Genomic DNA, 16,528 nt, shown 5'->3' on the forward strand with positions numbered 1-16,528 from the left:
CTAGGTGATCATGTTCATCTTTTTGTCTAGATTGTATTCCCTGGGGAGCGACCGCTTTTTCAAAACGACAACGCCTCCGTCCACACTGCTAGGTGTGTTCAAGAATGGTTTGAAGAGCATGCAGACGATGCGATTGAACATCTCGCTTGGCCTCCTCAGTCTCCGGACTTGAATATTATTGAACATTTATGGGCATATTTGGAGTCCAAACTTCGTTCTCGACTTCCACCTCCAAAATGAGCAAATCTTTAGAATTTCCGATGCAGTCTCGAGCACAGGAGATAAGATTTTTTTTTTTTTTTTTTTTTTCTGTACAACGTTGCCATAGCTCGCTTTGAAATCCTTGAGTCTGTTAATCGAAAATTCGTTAAAATTTTTCAAAATATAAAATCAATAATAAAACAAATTCCAAATTCTAACTCAGGGCATCCAGATACATATATTCGGTGGAGAATTACGTTATTCAAAACTGGATGCTCTAGGTACCGTTGTTTTATCACAATGCGAGAAACACACATACATTTATGCAGATACTTCACTATTTAATTTCTTTAAATATAACACAGGGCGATAGTATTTGGTGGCAATAATTCGAAAAGCGAAACGAATATTTAAAGGTTTCGACACAAAATACCGTAAGGAAATTTAATAGTTCTTATGGGCTAACGCCTTTTAGGCTAATAACTCTACAAAACTTTTAAACATTACAAATTCCTCAACTTTATGAAAGCTTATGTTTAATTTTGTAAATTTTAACGATTTTGTTTCAGGAGGTTTCTTTGTCCCTTTCAACCAGATTGTTAAGTAAATGCGACCATATAAACAATCCTTAAAATGAGGGAAAGATTTGTAATACAATGCAAATCTGCTCCTCTTTAACGAAAAAAAAAAAGTGGTAATATGCAAATATGTTTCTCATTACAAAAATATGTAAATAAATAAAATAACATAAAAAATACAAATAACTAATTTTCCTGTTTGAAGAAACTTCGGAGAGGAAACATTAACAGAAGAAAAATTATTATTTGGGTTCTGTAAAGAGCCGTGCTGTATCCATTTTCTACCAGCTCAACTTAGAAAACTTAAAAAAAAAAAAAAAAAAAAAAAAAAAAAAAATCTGAAATGTTTCAGATTTTAAATTACGTCCAAAGGGGCGTTTTTTAACGTTTTGAGTGTTACCTTTATTTATTAAATATCATGTTCTTTGCACTTAAACCATAAAATTCAGTTCAAGAGCAATATCGCAAAATAATGTTAAATTAAGCATATCTTTAGAATTTCCGATATACACAGTCTCGCGAGCTGGAGATAAAAGTATTTTTTTTCTATATAACGTTGCCATTTCTCGCTTTTAAAGCATTGAGTTTGTAAATCAAAAATTCGTTAAAGTTTTACAAAATATAAAATCTATAATAAAACAAATTCCAAATTTGGGATTTCAGATGCCCATATTCGCAGTAGGATTTCGTCATTCAAAATTCGATGGCTCTATGTACCATTGTTTTATCACAATGCGAGAAATAGACAATCATTTACGCAGATTTTTCATTATTTAATTTCTTCAAATATAATGCAGGACTCTAACATTTTGTGGCAACAGTTTGAAAAGTGAACCGACGTTTATGAGTCCGACGCAAAATCGCAAAACGAAAACAATAGTCCTTCAGGGACAAAGCCCCTTTGGACTAAAAAAAAAAAAAAAAAAAAAAAAAAAAACATAAAAAACATTAGTCAGAAGTATACAAAATAAACTAACGGTTATTTTTAAGTTAAAATCACAGAACTTTAAATTAAATTCGCTAAACCGTAAATACGTTATAGTCAGTGCTTAAATTGCGCCGGGCTCCGGTGCTTCTCAATTTTTAGGATAAATTACAATTTTAGCCGGAGCGCACCGGAGCCCTAAATAAGATGAGCTCCGGTACTTCTTTTTATAAAATTGAGCCACAATTTATAGGGAAAAAAATTTAAAATTCTTAACGTTTTAGTTTAACAATAAGCAGACATTGCAATACTCTATTTCCCTAGAAATACGAACTCATGAGAACATGAGACGTTCAAGTAAAGTTTCCTCACTCACATGCGGAAGACTTTCTCTTTAAGAAAAGTAATAAATATGGGGGGGGGGGTTATTTAGGAAAGCGTAATTTTCTCGCCATGTCTTCGTATCTAGTGTATTGTTATCGATGCTTACAGTTAGCTATCCTCGCAGGATGGAAAATTTGTGTTCTTAAATGTACGTTAAGTGACAGCGAGTACAATAAGAGTGAAAATACTGAGATAAACTGCTCCAGCGCGTCCTATACATTGTCTTCCCACAGTATCCACTAATGGGGAAGAAAGCGTAACCAGCAACTTTACATTCATCCTTAGGAGTCAGATTCAGGACTCATTTTACCCCTGACACACATCTGCTTGATGGCTACTATTATATCAGCAGAGAGCCGCGGTCAAAAAGAACGTTCTCTCTCACCGAGATTCCCCTCATTCTGTTTCGCCCTAGAATTTTTATCAGCTATACTTTAAATATATTTAATGTTTGCGATGATAAAAAAAAACTCCCCCCCCCCTTTGGATCAGAGCTTAAACTGGAGCGGAGCCCACTGGATCTCGGCTCTGGTGCATCTTAATTTTTGTAATAAATCATAATTCTAGCCTTAACGCAACGAGCTCTGAATAAGAAGGCTGCAGCACTTCTTTTATGTAATTGAATAACAATTTCGGTAGAAATTTTATCTCGAAAGTTTTAATTTAACAATAAAATTATAAAATCGCGTTATATTATAAATATAAAAATGATAATTATAAAATTATTATAAATTAAAAATTTTATTAAATTCATAATTATAAAAAATCGCGTATTAAATTTCCATTTATCTCTTTACATTTTATTTAATTTTAATTATTCAATTACTTCAATCTTTAGTTATTTCAATAAACAATAATTATCTAATAATTATCAATTAAATTGTAATTAATTAATTATATAATAATTATTGATTAAATAACAATTTATAAACATTAATTAAATAGCTATTAATTAATTTGATAATAATTAACTATTTAATTTTAAAATTATTAATGCTCTTAATAGTCATTTTATTTATTTATTTACTCTTGTTCCTCTTTGCTGACGGTCTTCCATAGGGCTCCGGCACTTCTAATCTTAGAAATTAAGCCCTGGTTATAGTAGATTTGTTATAAATTGACCGTAATTTCTGTTTTCTATTTTTGCACACTTGCCTAAATAACATGCTCATAGTTGTGATTCTATGATGTAACCTTTGGATGAAAGAAAAAGTTATTTGATATTTTTTTAAATGATAATGTAACTATTACAAATGAAGGATAAGGTACTTAATATTTAACTGAATTCATTTATCTGGGTTGATAAAGAAGAAATGTCATTGTGTTTGTGGTAAGATAATGTTGTGACGATAGCACTTCACCAATAGGGAATATTAATAATTCACCAAGGATTCGGCTTAGTGACTGAACGGAGAAGCTGTATGAAATTTAACGGTTTTTTCCTATTGTAATTAATGTAATTTATTTTATTTTATTTTATTTTATTACGTGCTCCGCCATTAGGCACTACAAGGAAAGGCAGGGATGTCCCGTGGAGGACTTTGTAAGGGAAATTGGCTCGAATCCGCCTTACACATGAAGAAAACCACGTAAACACTCTTAGAGCTAGCCCATCGCCGAGATTCGAACCCAGATCGAACTACTCGTGTTCAGCGGCTTTAACTGCTCGACCGCTGATGGGTTCGTTAATGTAAATGTGAGTCATTGTTCTTGATAAAGTTCTCCGGGAAAGCATTTTTTAAAGGCAGATACGACTCGGAAATTTTTCCGTAAATAATTAATCTTACTCTAAGTGATAGACAGCAGAAAAGAAAAGGGATAAAAAATTAAAAAGTGTAGAGTTTGATCCTATATCAATCCACATTAGAAAAGGGCAACATTTGTTAATAGCAGATTCCCAGAATTCACAGCTAGAATTTTGCTTTGGAGTTTCTTCTATCTCAAGAGATACTTCGTTGTACTGGCAACGAAAAAAAAATTTAAAATATACATATATCAATCAGTTTAAACAATGAAGAGCAATAGCAAAAAAGAACATTCTTTTGAGTTTGCAGATTAGAATGAACAGAATTAGACCTAATAAATTTTTCTTTAAAATCTATTGAATATTTATAGAAATTTATTCATTGCTGAATGAAATGCTGACTAAACTAAACTAAATTGATTGTTGGATTCGGAAGCAACCACTATTATTATATATTAAATATTTTCGCAGACGATTTTAAACTTATTATGTTGATTTTTATTATAAAATTAGCGAATTATAAATAAAATTTATCTCAAAAATTTGTACTTTGTTTGAAGGGGTGAGATTGTGCACAAAGACTTGTCACAAATACCCATTTCTAAGCAACAAATTAATTTCAGTTGAATCATGAATTCTAGTTATAATATATAGATATAGACTAATTAAACCGAAAAATTATACAAATGGGACTTGACAGATTTTGCCAGGGAAAAGGTAACAGATAAACATAACAGATTTTGCCAAGAAAAATAAATATTATTGTTAGATGACTTGACCTCCTACTGATAGCATAAAAAGTGTGAAAACAATAATATAGCTTTTTCCTTTTTGTATTTTATCACAGTGCATTATGTTACTTGATTTTTTTAAGCAGTTCTTTCTAACTTAATCCAGTTTCAATTTACATAACCATTATATTTAAGAAGTTTTTAATGAAATTACATCAGTAATTTTTTTTTCTTTACTTGCTACTTTTTTGCCTCTTTAGTTTTAATTTAATCAATATTTACTGCGTAATATTGATTAGTACTTTTATTACTTTACACAGTAAATATTGACTGTATAAAGCAGCAAACTTTACACAGTAAATATTTAATCAATATTTACTGTGTAAAGTTTTAATAAGGATCAGATTAGAAATCCAAGGAGACTGTAGTGGCCCAGTTATAGCATGAGTAATAATTATTTTTAATTTCAAGTATTTTATATTTTTGCATGTGTTTAATTATTTCCTAAAAATAACGTTTTGTTAATATTTATATTTCTTTCATGCTGAATGGCAACAAATAATTATTCATATTTATATTTATATTTCTTTTATGCTGAATGGCAACAAGTAATTATTAATATTTATATTTTTTCTTTTACGCTGAATGGCAACGAGAAGTGATTCATGGTTTTCGAATGATGCTAATCTAGCAACTCATTTTGATATCTGAAATATAAAGCAGTAAACTTAGCTATTTGTTTGTAATTTTTCATGTTCCATATTATAATTTAGTTTGAACATCAGTAGTCAAACCTACTATATAAGCAACTCAGGTATCGTTTAAAATATTAGAAACGCGAAAAGGTCTTCCACCAACACATTAACGATATATAAATAATGATAAAAAGAAGTACATGTGAAAGCAATTACCTGATCAAAAACGCAGCTCGTGACTGCAGCGCGCTCTTGTTTCCTCCTCTGACCGCGGCGCCTGAAAGCGGAGCTATTTTTATAGCAGATTACAACGCGAAAAAAGACAGACAATCGAAAATTATCATCTGATCGCTAGCGATAGAATATCACAGAGAAGGACTGTACCAACTCCTATTCTACACACAGTTTAAATCAGAAGTTCTGAGCAAATGTATGTGATTGAGAAAGATAAAGAGGAATAATATACCGCAACTACCAAATGATAATCGAAATAAAAACAGTAAATTTTTATTAACATGTTGTATTCGAATATGATGGTTAAAAACTTTCTATTAGCTCAAGTTTTATTAAAGTCCATGGAATGTATTTATTCAGCGACTTATGTTACAGCTGCGGAAAGTTAAAGGTTTGTTCCTACAAATCCCCATTTTATTGTAATTTTTCTAGCATGCACATACTTTTCATAATCCATACTTTTTCTCTTATTTATTACATAAATTTCTCAGAAAAGATTTTGCAGCTTATCATATTGTTAATTAGATGTACAAAATTAGCAAATCTGGCGATGATTCAGCCAAATTTGGCAGAATATTAACTCCCAAAATTTCAGTTTGGGAGCTTAAATTTTAATTAACAATGTTAATTAATTTTCATTTGTGTTTTCTTTTTTTCTTAAGCTTTCCAACGTATGTAAGAAAATGCTTGTATCATCAAGCAAGTATTGATATCACGAAGAGAACACGAGGTTTTGATGAAGACAGGAAATTTAAATTCAAAAATTAGTTATTTGCATAACGTATGGAAATCAAATTATTTTTCTTTCTTAATGGATAACCCAGACCTAGAATATTTACTCAACAAAAAAAGTTGCATTCATATCATTTTGAATAGAATGGTGATCAATCAGATTTCTTTGTGATCTTTTATTTCCTTAGACGAAGTAAAGGAAATATTAAAATCGCGAAAAATTTCGAGAATCATATATTAAAGGAAATATCCATTTGGAACGTTCCCGAATCCATTTGGATTTTTTTTTGGGGGGGGGGTTTGCATGACTTTTCTTCATACGGACATAATAAAGGACTTTTTTTTCTCCCACCCCCCGAAACGGATTGTAAAATGGATCCAAAAGGGATCCTTTCATGACGTTTGTACGTATCTTGCATCACTGAAAAATGATTAGCCATAGAACACTGAAATTTTGTATATAACATCTAGTTGTGCAAATCCCTTTTTAATTGTAATTGGCAGCACCAAATATATATCTATATATAGGATGATTCTAAATTGTTTTTACAAATTAAGAGGGGTGATAGTACCCATCCAGATGAGCAATAATTACCATAGAACATAGGATCGCATTCCACTCTGAGAAGCAGAAAAGAGGAATATTAGAATTCCAACTTGAACGGAATTCTAATATTCCAACAGTGTTGGAAAGCGAAAGAACGAAAACAAAAGTTGCGCAATCGGTTTAGTGAAAAACTCGCAGAGAATGCACAAAACGGATAAAACTGAAAACTTGGCGTTCGAGTGTTAATTCGAGCTCAGACTTTGATGGAAAACATTCAAATGCACATCTTTGGTTCGCAAGGTCTCAACCTCGCAAACGATTGCAACAAGTTAATTATCGGTACTATTCGGTTTCGAGGGCCGTAACAAAACTGCAGCGAAAATGTACGCGCAAAAGCGCCAAATCTAGCAAACGCGCCCATTTAACAGCGCACCAAATCTAGCGTACGCGCTGATTTCAGATTGCGTAAGTTTATATAGTTCTGTATTTCTTAAAACGCCATTGAAATACTAGTTTAATTTTTAAATCCTTTTTTGATTTTAAATCCTTTTTTGATATCCTATGGATTAATTTGGGAATTGCCCATGACGAAAACTCGGCAATAGAATTTTGGGTAAAGTACAGAATCACCCACTGCTTGACGCGTTTTTAAGAATGGCACATACTCGGTATCCATGTGCACATCGACCCATTTTCACTTAAAAAAAAATAAATAAAAATACTAAAATTGCACAAAAATGGCACTGTGCACACCCTTGACTTTATCTATGTTCACATCGACCTATTTTCACTTGAAAAGTAAAAGAAAATTGACAAAAATCCAATTGTTTTTACCCTTGTAAAAAGCGGCAAACAAATAAGTGCGCGATTCTGCACTTTACCGAGAATATTTTCAAAGAAAAGACATCATTCATTATAGAAAATTATGTTTGGACAACCAGCGAGATGAAATTATGCTTTAGCGATAAGTCGGTAGCGAAATAGCGATGCAGGCATCCATTCAGTTATGTCTAGCAATTTTTATATAAATTATAATAATGATTTGAAATAGTTATTTACTCTTATGCTTCCATTCAGTCATGTTTAGCCTTTTTCATATAAATCATAAAAATAAAAAGTATTATATGAAATTAACCTTTCATCTAAATTAAAACATCAATCTTAAATAGTTATTTACTATTATATACCTCCTTTCTTGCCGCAACTATTAGGGTTGCCGCAATTATTTTTGGCAGCATTGGCATCAACAATAGTTTGGCGATTTTTTACGGCCCTCGAAACCGAATAGTACCTAATTATCTAATCAAGGACTAAATATTATCAAGTAACTCCAACTTCCGCTGTAAGCCGAGATTAACATGAAAAGTTCGTGCTATGTTCCGGCTGTCAGAACTTCGTATCCCATAAAAGGGAGCTTCAAGTAGAATGAGCACAGCACAGTAAGTCCAGGAGAACAGGATAGAAGATGGCGAAGGGGAAATAACTGCTACCTTGATAGTATCAAACCTACCTCGAGCTGAAATAAACCATGATACATGTGAATGTTTGAATGTATGATTTTTGTTACTAAATTTAAGTAAATTTTCATTTTCATTGCTAAATTTGATATATATTTGTGATAAGAAGGAAATTACAAATTAAAAAAAATGACATCCTGTTTAATGATTAGCAGCTTTTAATACGAACACCAAGTCATTGTGTATATTATTGAAGCTCTTCTGTGCATTACACAAAGGAAATTTATTAATTTTAAAACGGATAAGTAATCATAGAAAATTTACTAATTTTAAAACGGATTTGAAGTAATCATAATAGTTCATCGTTATCCTAAAATACAAAAACTAGGCATATACATTTAAATATATCGAAAGACGTCGTATTAAAAAAAAAAATCACTCTTTCTACTAAAAACTACAATGCATAATTATTACAATTTAATTATGTAATATTAATGCATTAAATACTTTTTTATTTATTCCGTTGTATGCAGTAAAGTAAGTATTGTAACTACGAAAAATTTCGGGTATCATATTTCAACAGAAATTTCCATTTTGTCCGTTCCCGAATCTATTCATGGCCTTCGAGAACTGTTCCTCGAAGGCCACGATCTATTCGGATGTTTTTTAACCCCCCTCCCAGGTCTGCATATACGGAATCAATAAAAAACTGTTTTTTTCAAAACGGATTGTAAAATGGATCTAAAGTGGACTCAAAAGGAATTTTTTCGTGACATCTGTACGGTGGTGTGGCTACAGCGGACGTGGTTAGAGACGACACGTACGATTTCGTGATCAGAGCGGACACTTCGAAATTCATCGTGGTTAGAGCGGACACATCTTTTTCCATCTTAGAACAGATAAAAGGTGCAGATAAATAAGTAAGTAAATACTTTTAAAAATCACAAATATAATTTAAAACGGTATTTTAAATGGAAAATCTCTTTGAAGTGGGGCAATTTTATTTTTATCGAAGTTTTCTGTTTTTGAAAAGTTTTCTGTTTTGTTTTGTTTTCTGTTTTTGATTTTCTGTTTCCGATTATCGAATTACAAGGATAAATACATTTTTTCCAATCAAATTTAATTATTTATATTTAAATTATGATATTATAGTGCGAATGCATTTTAAACATAGCGAAATGTAATAAAAATAAAAACTTTTAGAGAAATATTTAAAAATTAATAGTCAGTATAATGAAGGTTACGAACAAATTTTAGGGATTTTGTAGAAAACTGTATTTTAGAGCCAAATAAATATTAGAACAGGTGCAGTTGTCATAAAATTAATTAGTTTCATTAATGTAAGTAAAAATAAATACTAGAAGTAAAATATACAAAACAGATACAAGTAAATAAAAGAAAAATAAATACAAGTAAATAAATATTAACTAACCTTTATTATAAAGGCATAAATATCATTTACCATTGGATTTAGTCCAACCTTAGTACAAAACTTGAAGATTTTAGACATTTTTCTAAATTCTTTAATGTTTCGAATTCTTTTAGGATGTTTTCAATTCTTTCATCCAATTTTACATATGCTTTTTTCCTTTTTATTCTACGGTCGCCTAATTCTCTGGCTTTTAAATTAAAAGACAATTTTTGTGTTTCTTCTTTCAGTATTTTAACTAATAAGTGCACATTAGGCTGGTTTCTGCCAGAGGTTGCATTTAATTTGGGATTCCACCCTCCAGCAGAATTATTTGTCCTATGGCGCTGTCCATATGCATTCTACGAGTACACTGACTACCAATAAGTATTTGGACACCCGTGATAGAAAAGAAAAACTAACTTTATTCAAAATCAATAGTTGGTAGAGCCTCCACGAGAGGTAATTACAGCGTGGACCCTCCGGGGCATACTTTCCAGAAGTCTTTGTATGACAGCTAGTGATATTTTCTTCCACTCGGCTTGGAGAAGACATAGGAGTTCCTTCACCGATTTTGCACAAGTAGTGCACCCCTGAATTCGGCGATGCAACTCGTCCCAGAGGTTCTCGATAGGGTTCAGGTCTGGACTCTGGGCAGGCCAGTCCATTCGACGAACTCCATTGGCACCATACCAAGCCTTGGTTAACGTCGAAACGTGACAACTGGCATTGTAGTCCTGAAAGTAACAGGGGTCCAACCCGTAAAACTGCCACAACGCAGGAAGCACATTGTTATCCAAAATAGTGCAGTAGGCATAGTTGAGCTTACCATGAATGGGGACCAAGGGTCCCAGCCCATACCAGGAGAAACACCCCCAGACCATAATTCCACCTCCGCCGAACTTGACTGTTGTCACAATGCATTCTGGCAGGAGACGTTCTCCAGGTAGACGCCAGACCCAGACCCTGCCATCCGAACGGTAAAGGGTGAACCTTCATTCGTCACACCAAAGAACCCTTTTCCACTGATCTACGGTCCAATTTCGATGTGCTTTGCACCACATTAACCGAGCAGCGCGGTTGGACTTTGTGATCAAAGGCTTATGGGCAGCACGACCATGGAAACCAAGCAGATGTGCTTCCTTACGGATGGTATTCATTAAAACAATATTCCTGGATGCCTGTTGAAACTCCTCGCGGATGAGGGCCATCGGTTGGGTACGGGTCTTCCGAATTTCTCTGGACAGCACTCGTCGGTCTCTATCTAGTTTCGTTGGTCTGCCGACTCGGGGCACATTCCGACAGTCGCCGCTCACCTTCCACTTCTTAATCACATAGGCCACTGTCGATTTTGGGTACTTCAGATCGCTAGATATGTCCCTTAAGGATCGGCCATATTTGTGATACCCGATAATTATACCTTTCTCGAAATCAGAGAGCTCCAAACTGGGAGGCATCTTGCATGCCACTAAAGCCGATGCTGTTTCCTACACGATATATACCGGCGGAATCTGTGACGTACCTTAGGACCGCAGATATCGTCATTTGCATAGGTGTCCAAATACTTATTGGTAGTCAGTGTATATTTTAATAGACATATTTGGATTGCCCATCCACTGCTCGACAAAATAATCAATGGATGTGGTACGTTTGCCAATGCTAAAACGAGTTTCTCCATAAAATGCTTTAAGCATCATCTATGTGTTCTATTGGCAAGTAAGCTAATGCAGAAATCAATTTGCAGACATTTCTTATATCTTCGTTCTCTTTATGTTCCTTTGCTAGACCCATTTCTTCTAGCTTACGCTACAAACATTGATTATAATGAAAGTTACAACCGGAAATAGTCCAATTGGGAAATTCTAGCATACAGCTATTGATGATTGCGGCTCCACGAGCGATACGACTTATGGTAAACCCATTCGTGGACAAGTTATTTATGGTAACCGATACTTTGTTGTCATTTTATTTAAAAAATAATGCGTTTTGTTATGCATAAATTTCGTGTTTTAAATATTATTTATGGCTTCTAAATATTAAAAATAAATTTAATTGTACATTTTTATTTGGAATAAAAATTTTATTATGACATTTTCCATAATTTATGTTGAGGATGATGTAATCAATGACGTCACCTTGCTTTACAAGTAATTGGTTTTAATATCTATAAATTTAATCTAATGTTTTAAACATTATTTATGGCTGTTAAATATTAAAATACAATTTAATTTTGCATTTTTTTAAAAATGATTTATTATGAGTGATTATTTAAATAATTTTAATTCTATGCGTGATGTAATCAGCTCCCTGATTGGTTACTGAATATTTGTGCATTACCGCGCCATTTTAAAATTTTATTATTCATCTCTTCGAATTCCTTAGATTTCATAGGAAACGGATATGTCCCTTTCAACGATTAGAGTTGTTATTGGTAAGTACCAAGAATTATTGGTATCGGAAATAAAAAAAATTGTCCTTTGAAACCTTATTTTGGCCAACCTGGCTTTCCTTATCAAAAATTTATTTATAAATTGCTACAAGGGTCAGAGGAAACTTATTTTAAATTTTTGGAGGAAACCTGGCTAATTGCTTCTTCAATGAAGTGCGAGAAATGTGGATCACAGATGAAGATCGTTAGAAGAGCCGATTCTGAGGACGGCCGTATATGGTATTGTGGTCACGGTGGAAGAAATAACCGCTGTAACGGTAAAAAAAGTATTAGACATTTCTCCTTTTTTACCGGCAATAAACTAATTGCTGCCATTTTAGCTCTAGTGTAGGAAGCGTTCTTATTTACCTATTTTAAAGTATTTAAGTAATATTTTAATTCTTTTAAACGTTGGTATGATGTTTTTATTTCGATATTCAATTTACGTAATATTTTAATCCAATTAAACGTTGGCGCAATGTTTTTATTCTATTTCTGTGCTATATGAAAGTAATAATTTAACCTTTTATTTTAAATGTATTTATTTACATTTACCGGCCAACTTAAAAAACAACGTTTTCAACAAAAAATTAATCCATTGTTTTTAACGATATTTATTTTTTTTCAAGTTTTGAATATTTTACTATGCGCAAAATAACGTAAAAACAGCGTTTTTCAAGATGGCTGACGATTGTAAAAACCGCGCCAACAACTGCGCCAAAGTAAATCGCCAAAAATCCGTGCAACCGTCTACCAAAGTAGCACCAACATTCTGTTATTTCTCAGAGTTAAAAAAATCTCAGCAAAACTTTTCCTTTGATCCATCGAAACGTTATATGGAAAGGCACGGTATTTGGTTTCGATCTCTAATCAAAAATTACAAAACTGATAATGATTAAGTTCACGAAAGCGAATAAATTATTCTCTGATGCATTAGGTGCAATAACACATTACAGATTGAGGTGCTCCGCACAAAGAGCCTGCTGATGAATAAATACAAGGAATTACCATATTTTAGTTCTGATACATTTTAACTGATTCCATTGCAAACTATTACAGACGGTGTTAACACATTTTTAGAACGATTAAGGAGTCGTTTCATGTTTAAAATGTAAAGAGTATTTTTTAAATGTTCGATCTGATAGCCTTTAAAATTTAAAAGTTCAATCTGATTACAAGTCTGCATTATGATTTCCATGATAGAAGGACGTTTCGTAACATTTCCAGGGGTATTGATTTACATTCTTCTTGCACTGCTTTCCAAAGTCCATCAACCGTGGTACGTTTCCGCTCAAAAAGAGCTCTCTTCAAGAGACCAACGACACAATAGTCCATAGGTGAAACATCACGTGATTTTGCAAGAATACATTGAAAACGTACATATGCAACACCAGTATTAGTCTTCCTTTCCTTCAAGGACTGCAGTGATACTTTGCAAAATATGGCATGTTGCTTTGTCTTGACAAAATATCATTCTTTGAAAGTCGTTGGGATAAAGAAATTGAACTTCTCCTCTAAATATGAAAAGTAAAACTTTCTCTTGATAGTACATTGAGTTGATTTTAACATGTTTCTCCCAATGTTCTTAACTTCTAACTGCAAGACAACAGTCATAAACCCCTTACCGAAACTTTCTTTGCATTGATAGAACCAAATTTGTACAATTTTTCCTCTTCGTTTCAGATTATAAAATAGACCTTTTTCCGCCTAAGTCATTTAGATACACCCCATGTTTCATTAAGGGTCATAATGTATTTCAATTTATCTCTTGCTGTATAGATCTCATACAAGGTTTTACACATTGTTCGGTACTAAGCAACATGTCTTTCCAACAAAGTTTTGCGTTAGCTGAATTTCTCTTGTTACCAACGTTATAACTTTAGAAATAGAAACAGTACGCACTTTTTTCGGGTATTCATTTGGAGTCTTCTTTCAGTGTTGACGGTTTTTTCATTTCCAGTTAATAATGGTACATATTTTGCATTTAGAATTTTTAATAGGATACATTTCACAACATTTTTGAATGATAAAAGAGGAATATTTCTCTTAAAAAAGCACAAAAACTTATCCTTCAATCCACACTTTGTTTACGTGCAACATTTTGAACGAAGAATAAATTTAAAGATTAGCAGATGATTTCTCTTACTTCAATTAATAAGCTGTTTCCGAAAATGTTAATTACAAAAACTTTGCTTTTAAAATTTTTTTTAATCGAAATCATTTTAAAAATGTATAAACAGCCTCTGTATGTTAACGTTTTCTGGGACTTCCTGAAGACCTGCAGTTAGTTATTCGATACAAACCATTCAATGAAGCTAATTTTTCAGTCACCTCAAACTCAGTATTCACACCTCGAATAAATAGCGGCAATTGGAGAGAATCAGTAATGCCTGTCGAATTCATCAAGAACCAACAAAAACCACACGAAAGCTTTTGTCTCGTCTTTTAATTGACTTTTGATGTTGATCACAATGTCCTCAACTCTTCTAACAGTTGTTTTTGCCGAAAAACTAACATATAAACATTTATTCGACTATCACAAGTAAACATGATTTATTTATTTCACTATCACTATATGGTTTCGCTTTGTGCGTGTGTCTGTATGTGTGTGTGCAGAGTGTACCATTTGTGACAAAGTTTGGCACTTAACCGCTATTATCATAAAGTTTGGATTTAATCAATGCTACCTATTTCTCCTCTAAAATGATGGAAGAGATAATATTAAAAGAATGCAAGGACTCTTACGTTCTGCAGTGTGACGATATTGTTATTTGCTATAAAAACGTGAGAATATCATCTCAAGCTCTTGGAAACTGTTGCAGTGGATAATTAGAATAAAATTGGCAATTAAACTTTCTAAATGTCTATTCGTTCTTGGGCCATGTGGTAAGTCAAGGCTATCGGAAAGCATATAAGCATTCTGTACCGCGCCACGCGCATAGGGAAAAACTCTATAATTGTGATTGGACATACTTTCGAATGACATCATTTTCTCTCAGCGTAATGAACTTTAAGCAGGATTCTTAGGATTTTGCTTTCCTTGAATGACACGCATTAGTGACACGGAAGCGTGAAAATTATCGTTTGTTTTCTTTGAAACGAAAACAATTAGCTGCAGCTTTCTACAGATGGCTTCCTGCTTCATAGAATAATAAAATTATAAAATTTATCAAAGATGCTGTTAATGTTAGAAGCATCTTAAGTATATTATAATTATTGCAATTTTGTTGTATTCTGTTCCTTTCGCATTGCAGAAAATATTTACTCGCAAACGTTACGATATTTCCATGTTAATGCCATGTCTTTACATTTATAATATTCTGTTGCCTTAAATGAAAGAAAAAAGTGTATTAAGTATTGTCGCTGAATTACACGTGTATAAGAAAATAAATTTTCTTCTCTAACAAACACTATCTTTATGCAAAACTACAAAAGACGTTACACATTTAAAAATGAGCAATATTCTTAAAGTAATATTATTCAATTTAAAATACCTAACTTTATTTCTCTGTTCTAAATCTATATTAGCCTAAATTCAAAAGTAAATTTTACTTTTTTAGACTAATTTATAAATATTGTGAATTTGCTGTGTACTATGTTAGCTGCAGAGAATGGATATATAATGAACATGAAATAACGAATTAATAGTCATAACAACTTTAATATGAAGGGATTTAAATTAAAAATACATTTATTAAAAATCTCTGCACTTAATACACATTTACAGAATTTAACACAAGAAGAAATAATACTTTTTCTCTCTAGGAAAAAAAAATCACTATATATTTTATATTAAATTTATCACAGTGTTTTAATCTTCTAGCAACAAAAATACAACGCACATAATAATCTTTTTTGTACTGCTATCAAAATGTAAGCAAACGGTATGGAGGTGTACCCTCGAGCCCAAGCAAACCACTAAGAAAGGGAGGGAGAGCGGAGGAAATGATGTCATCAGAAGCCATATCCAATCACGAGGAGTGATCGTTTCCTATGTGCGTGGCGCGGTACAGAATGCTTATTTGCTATCGGAAAATGTCACAAATTAAGATTAAAGCTGTATATTAACATTTTCTAACGCCATAACTAAGAATGACACAAGAGAGTTTCTGGGATTAGCAAGCTGCTACAGGCATTACATTTCTAATGTATTTCGTATTAGCCACTCCACTGAGTGATCTGTTAAAAGAGTAGAGGCAATAAAAGGGGACATTCTTTCCACTACAGTAAGCGAGAATGCTTTCATTGTATTGAAAGAGAAACTAACTAACCACCATGTATTGTATGTACCTGATTAAATTCGCTCTTTTATTCTCTAAACAGATGTGACAGTAGGATCATGGTATGAGAGTTTTGCTTATACAGCTGTCCAGCAAAGGAGATTTTTATGTGTAAGAAATTTGCAGATGTATGAAAAGACACTGCACCACAGAAAAAGAATGCTCAGTACCACTTTTGACAAAT

General features: G+C 32.7%; 1 protein-coding gene across 1 annotated transcript in view; it reads right to left on the bottom strand.

Annotated features, from left to right (window-relative positions):
* The window catches only part of LOC146999053 (retinol dehydrogenase 12-like), a 45,101-nt gene extending 39,487 nt beyond the window's left edge, over nt 1-5,614 (bottom strand). The window contains exon 1 of the mRNA XM_085813259.1: nt 5,475-5,614. The gene's annotated coding sequence lies outside the window, so the exon portion shown is untranslated. The remainder of the gene's footprint in view (nt 1-5,474) is intronic.
* Between the last annotated feature and the right edge of the window lie 10,914 nt (nt 5,615-16,528).

Source organism: Stegodyphus dumicola, chromosome 1 (assembly GCF_044657685.1).
Source record: "Stegodyphus dumicola isolate Sdum_Otavi_A_Nest chromosome 1, ASM4465768v1".
NCBI lineage: Eukaryota > Metazoa > Arthropoda > Arachnida > Araneae > Eresidae > Stegodyphus > Stegodyphus dumicola.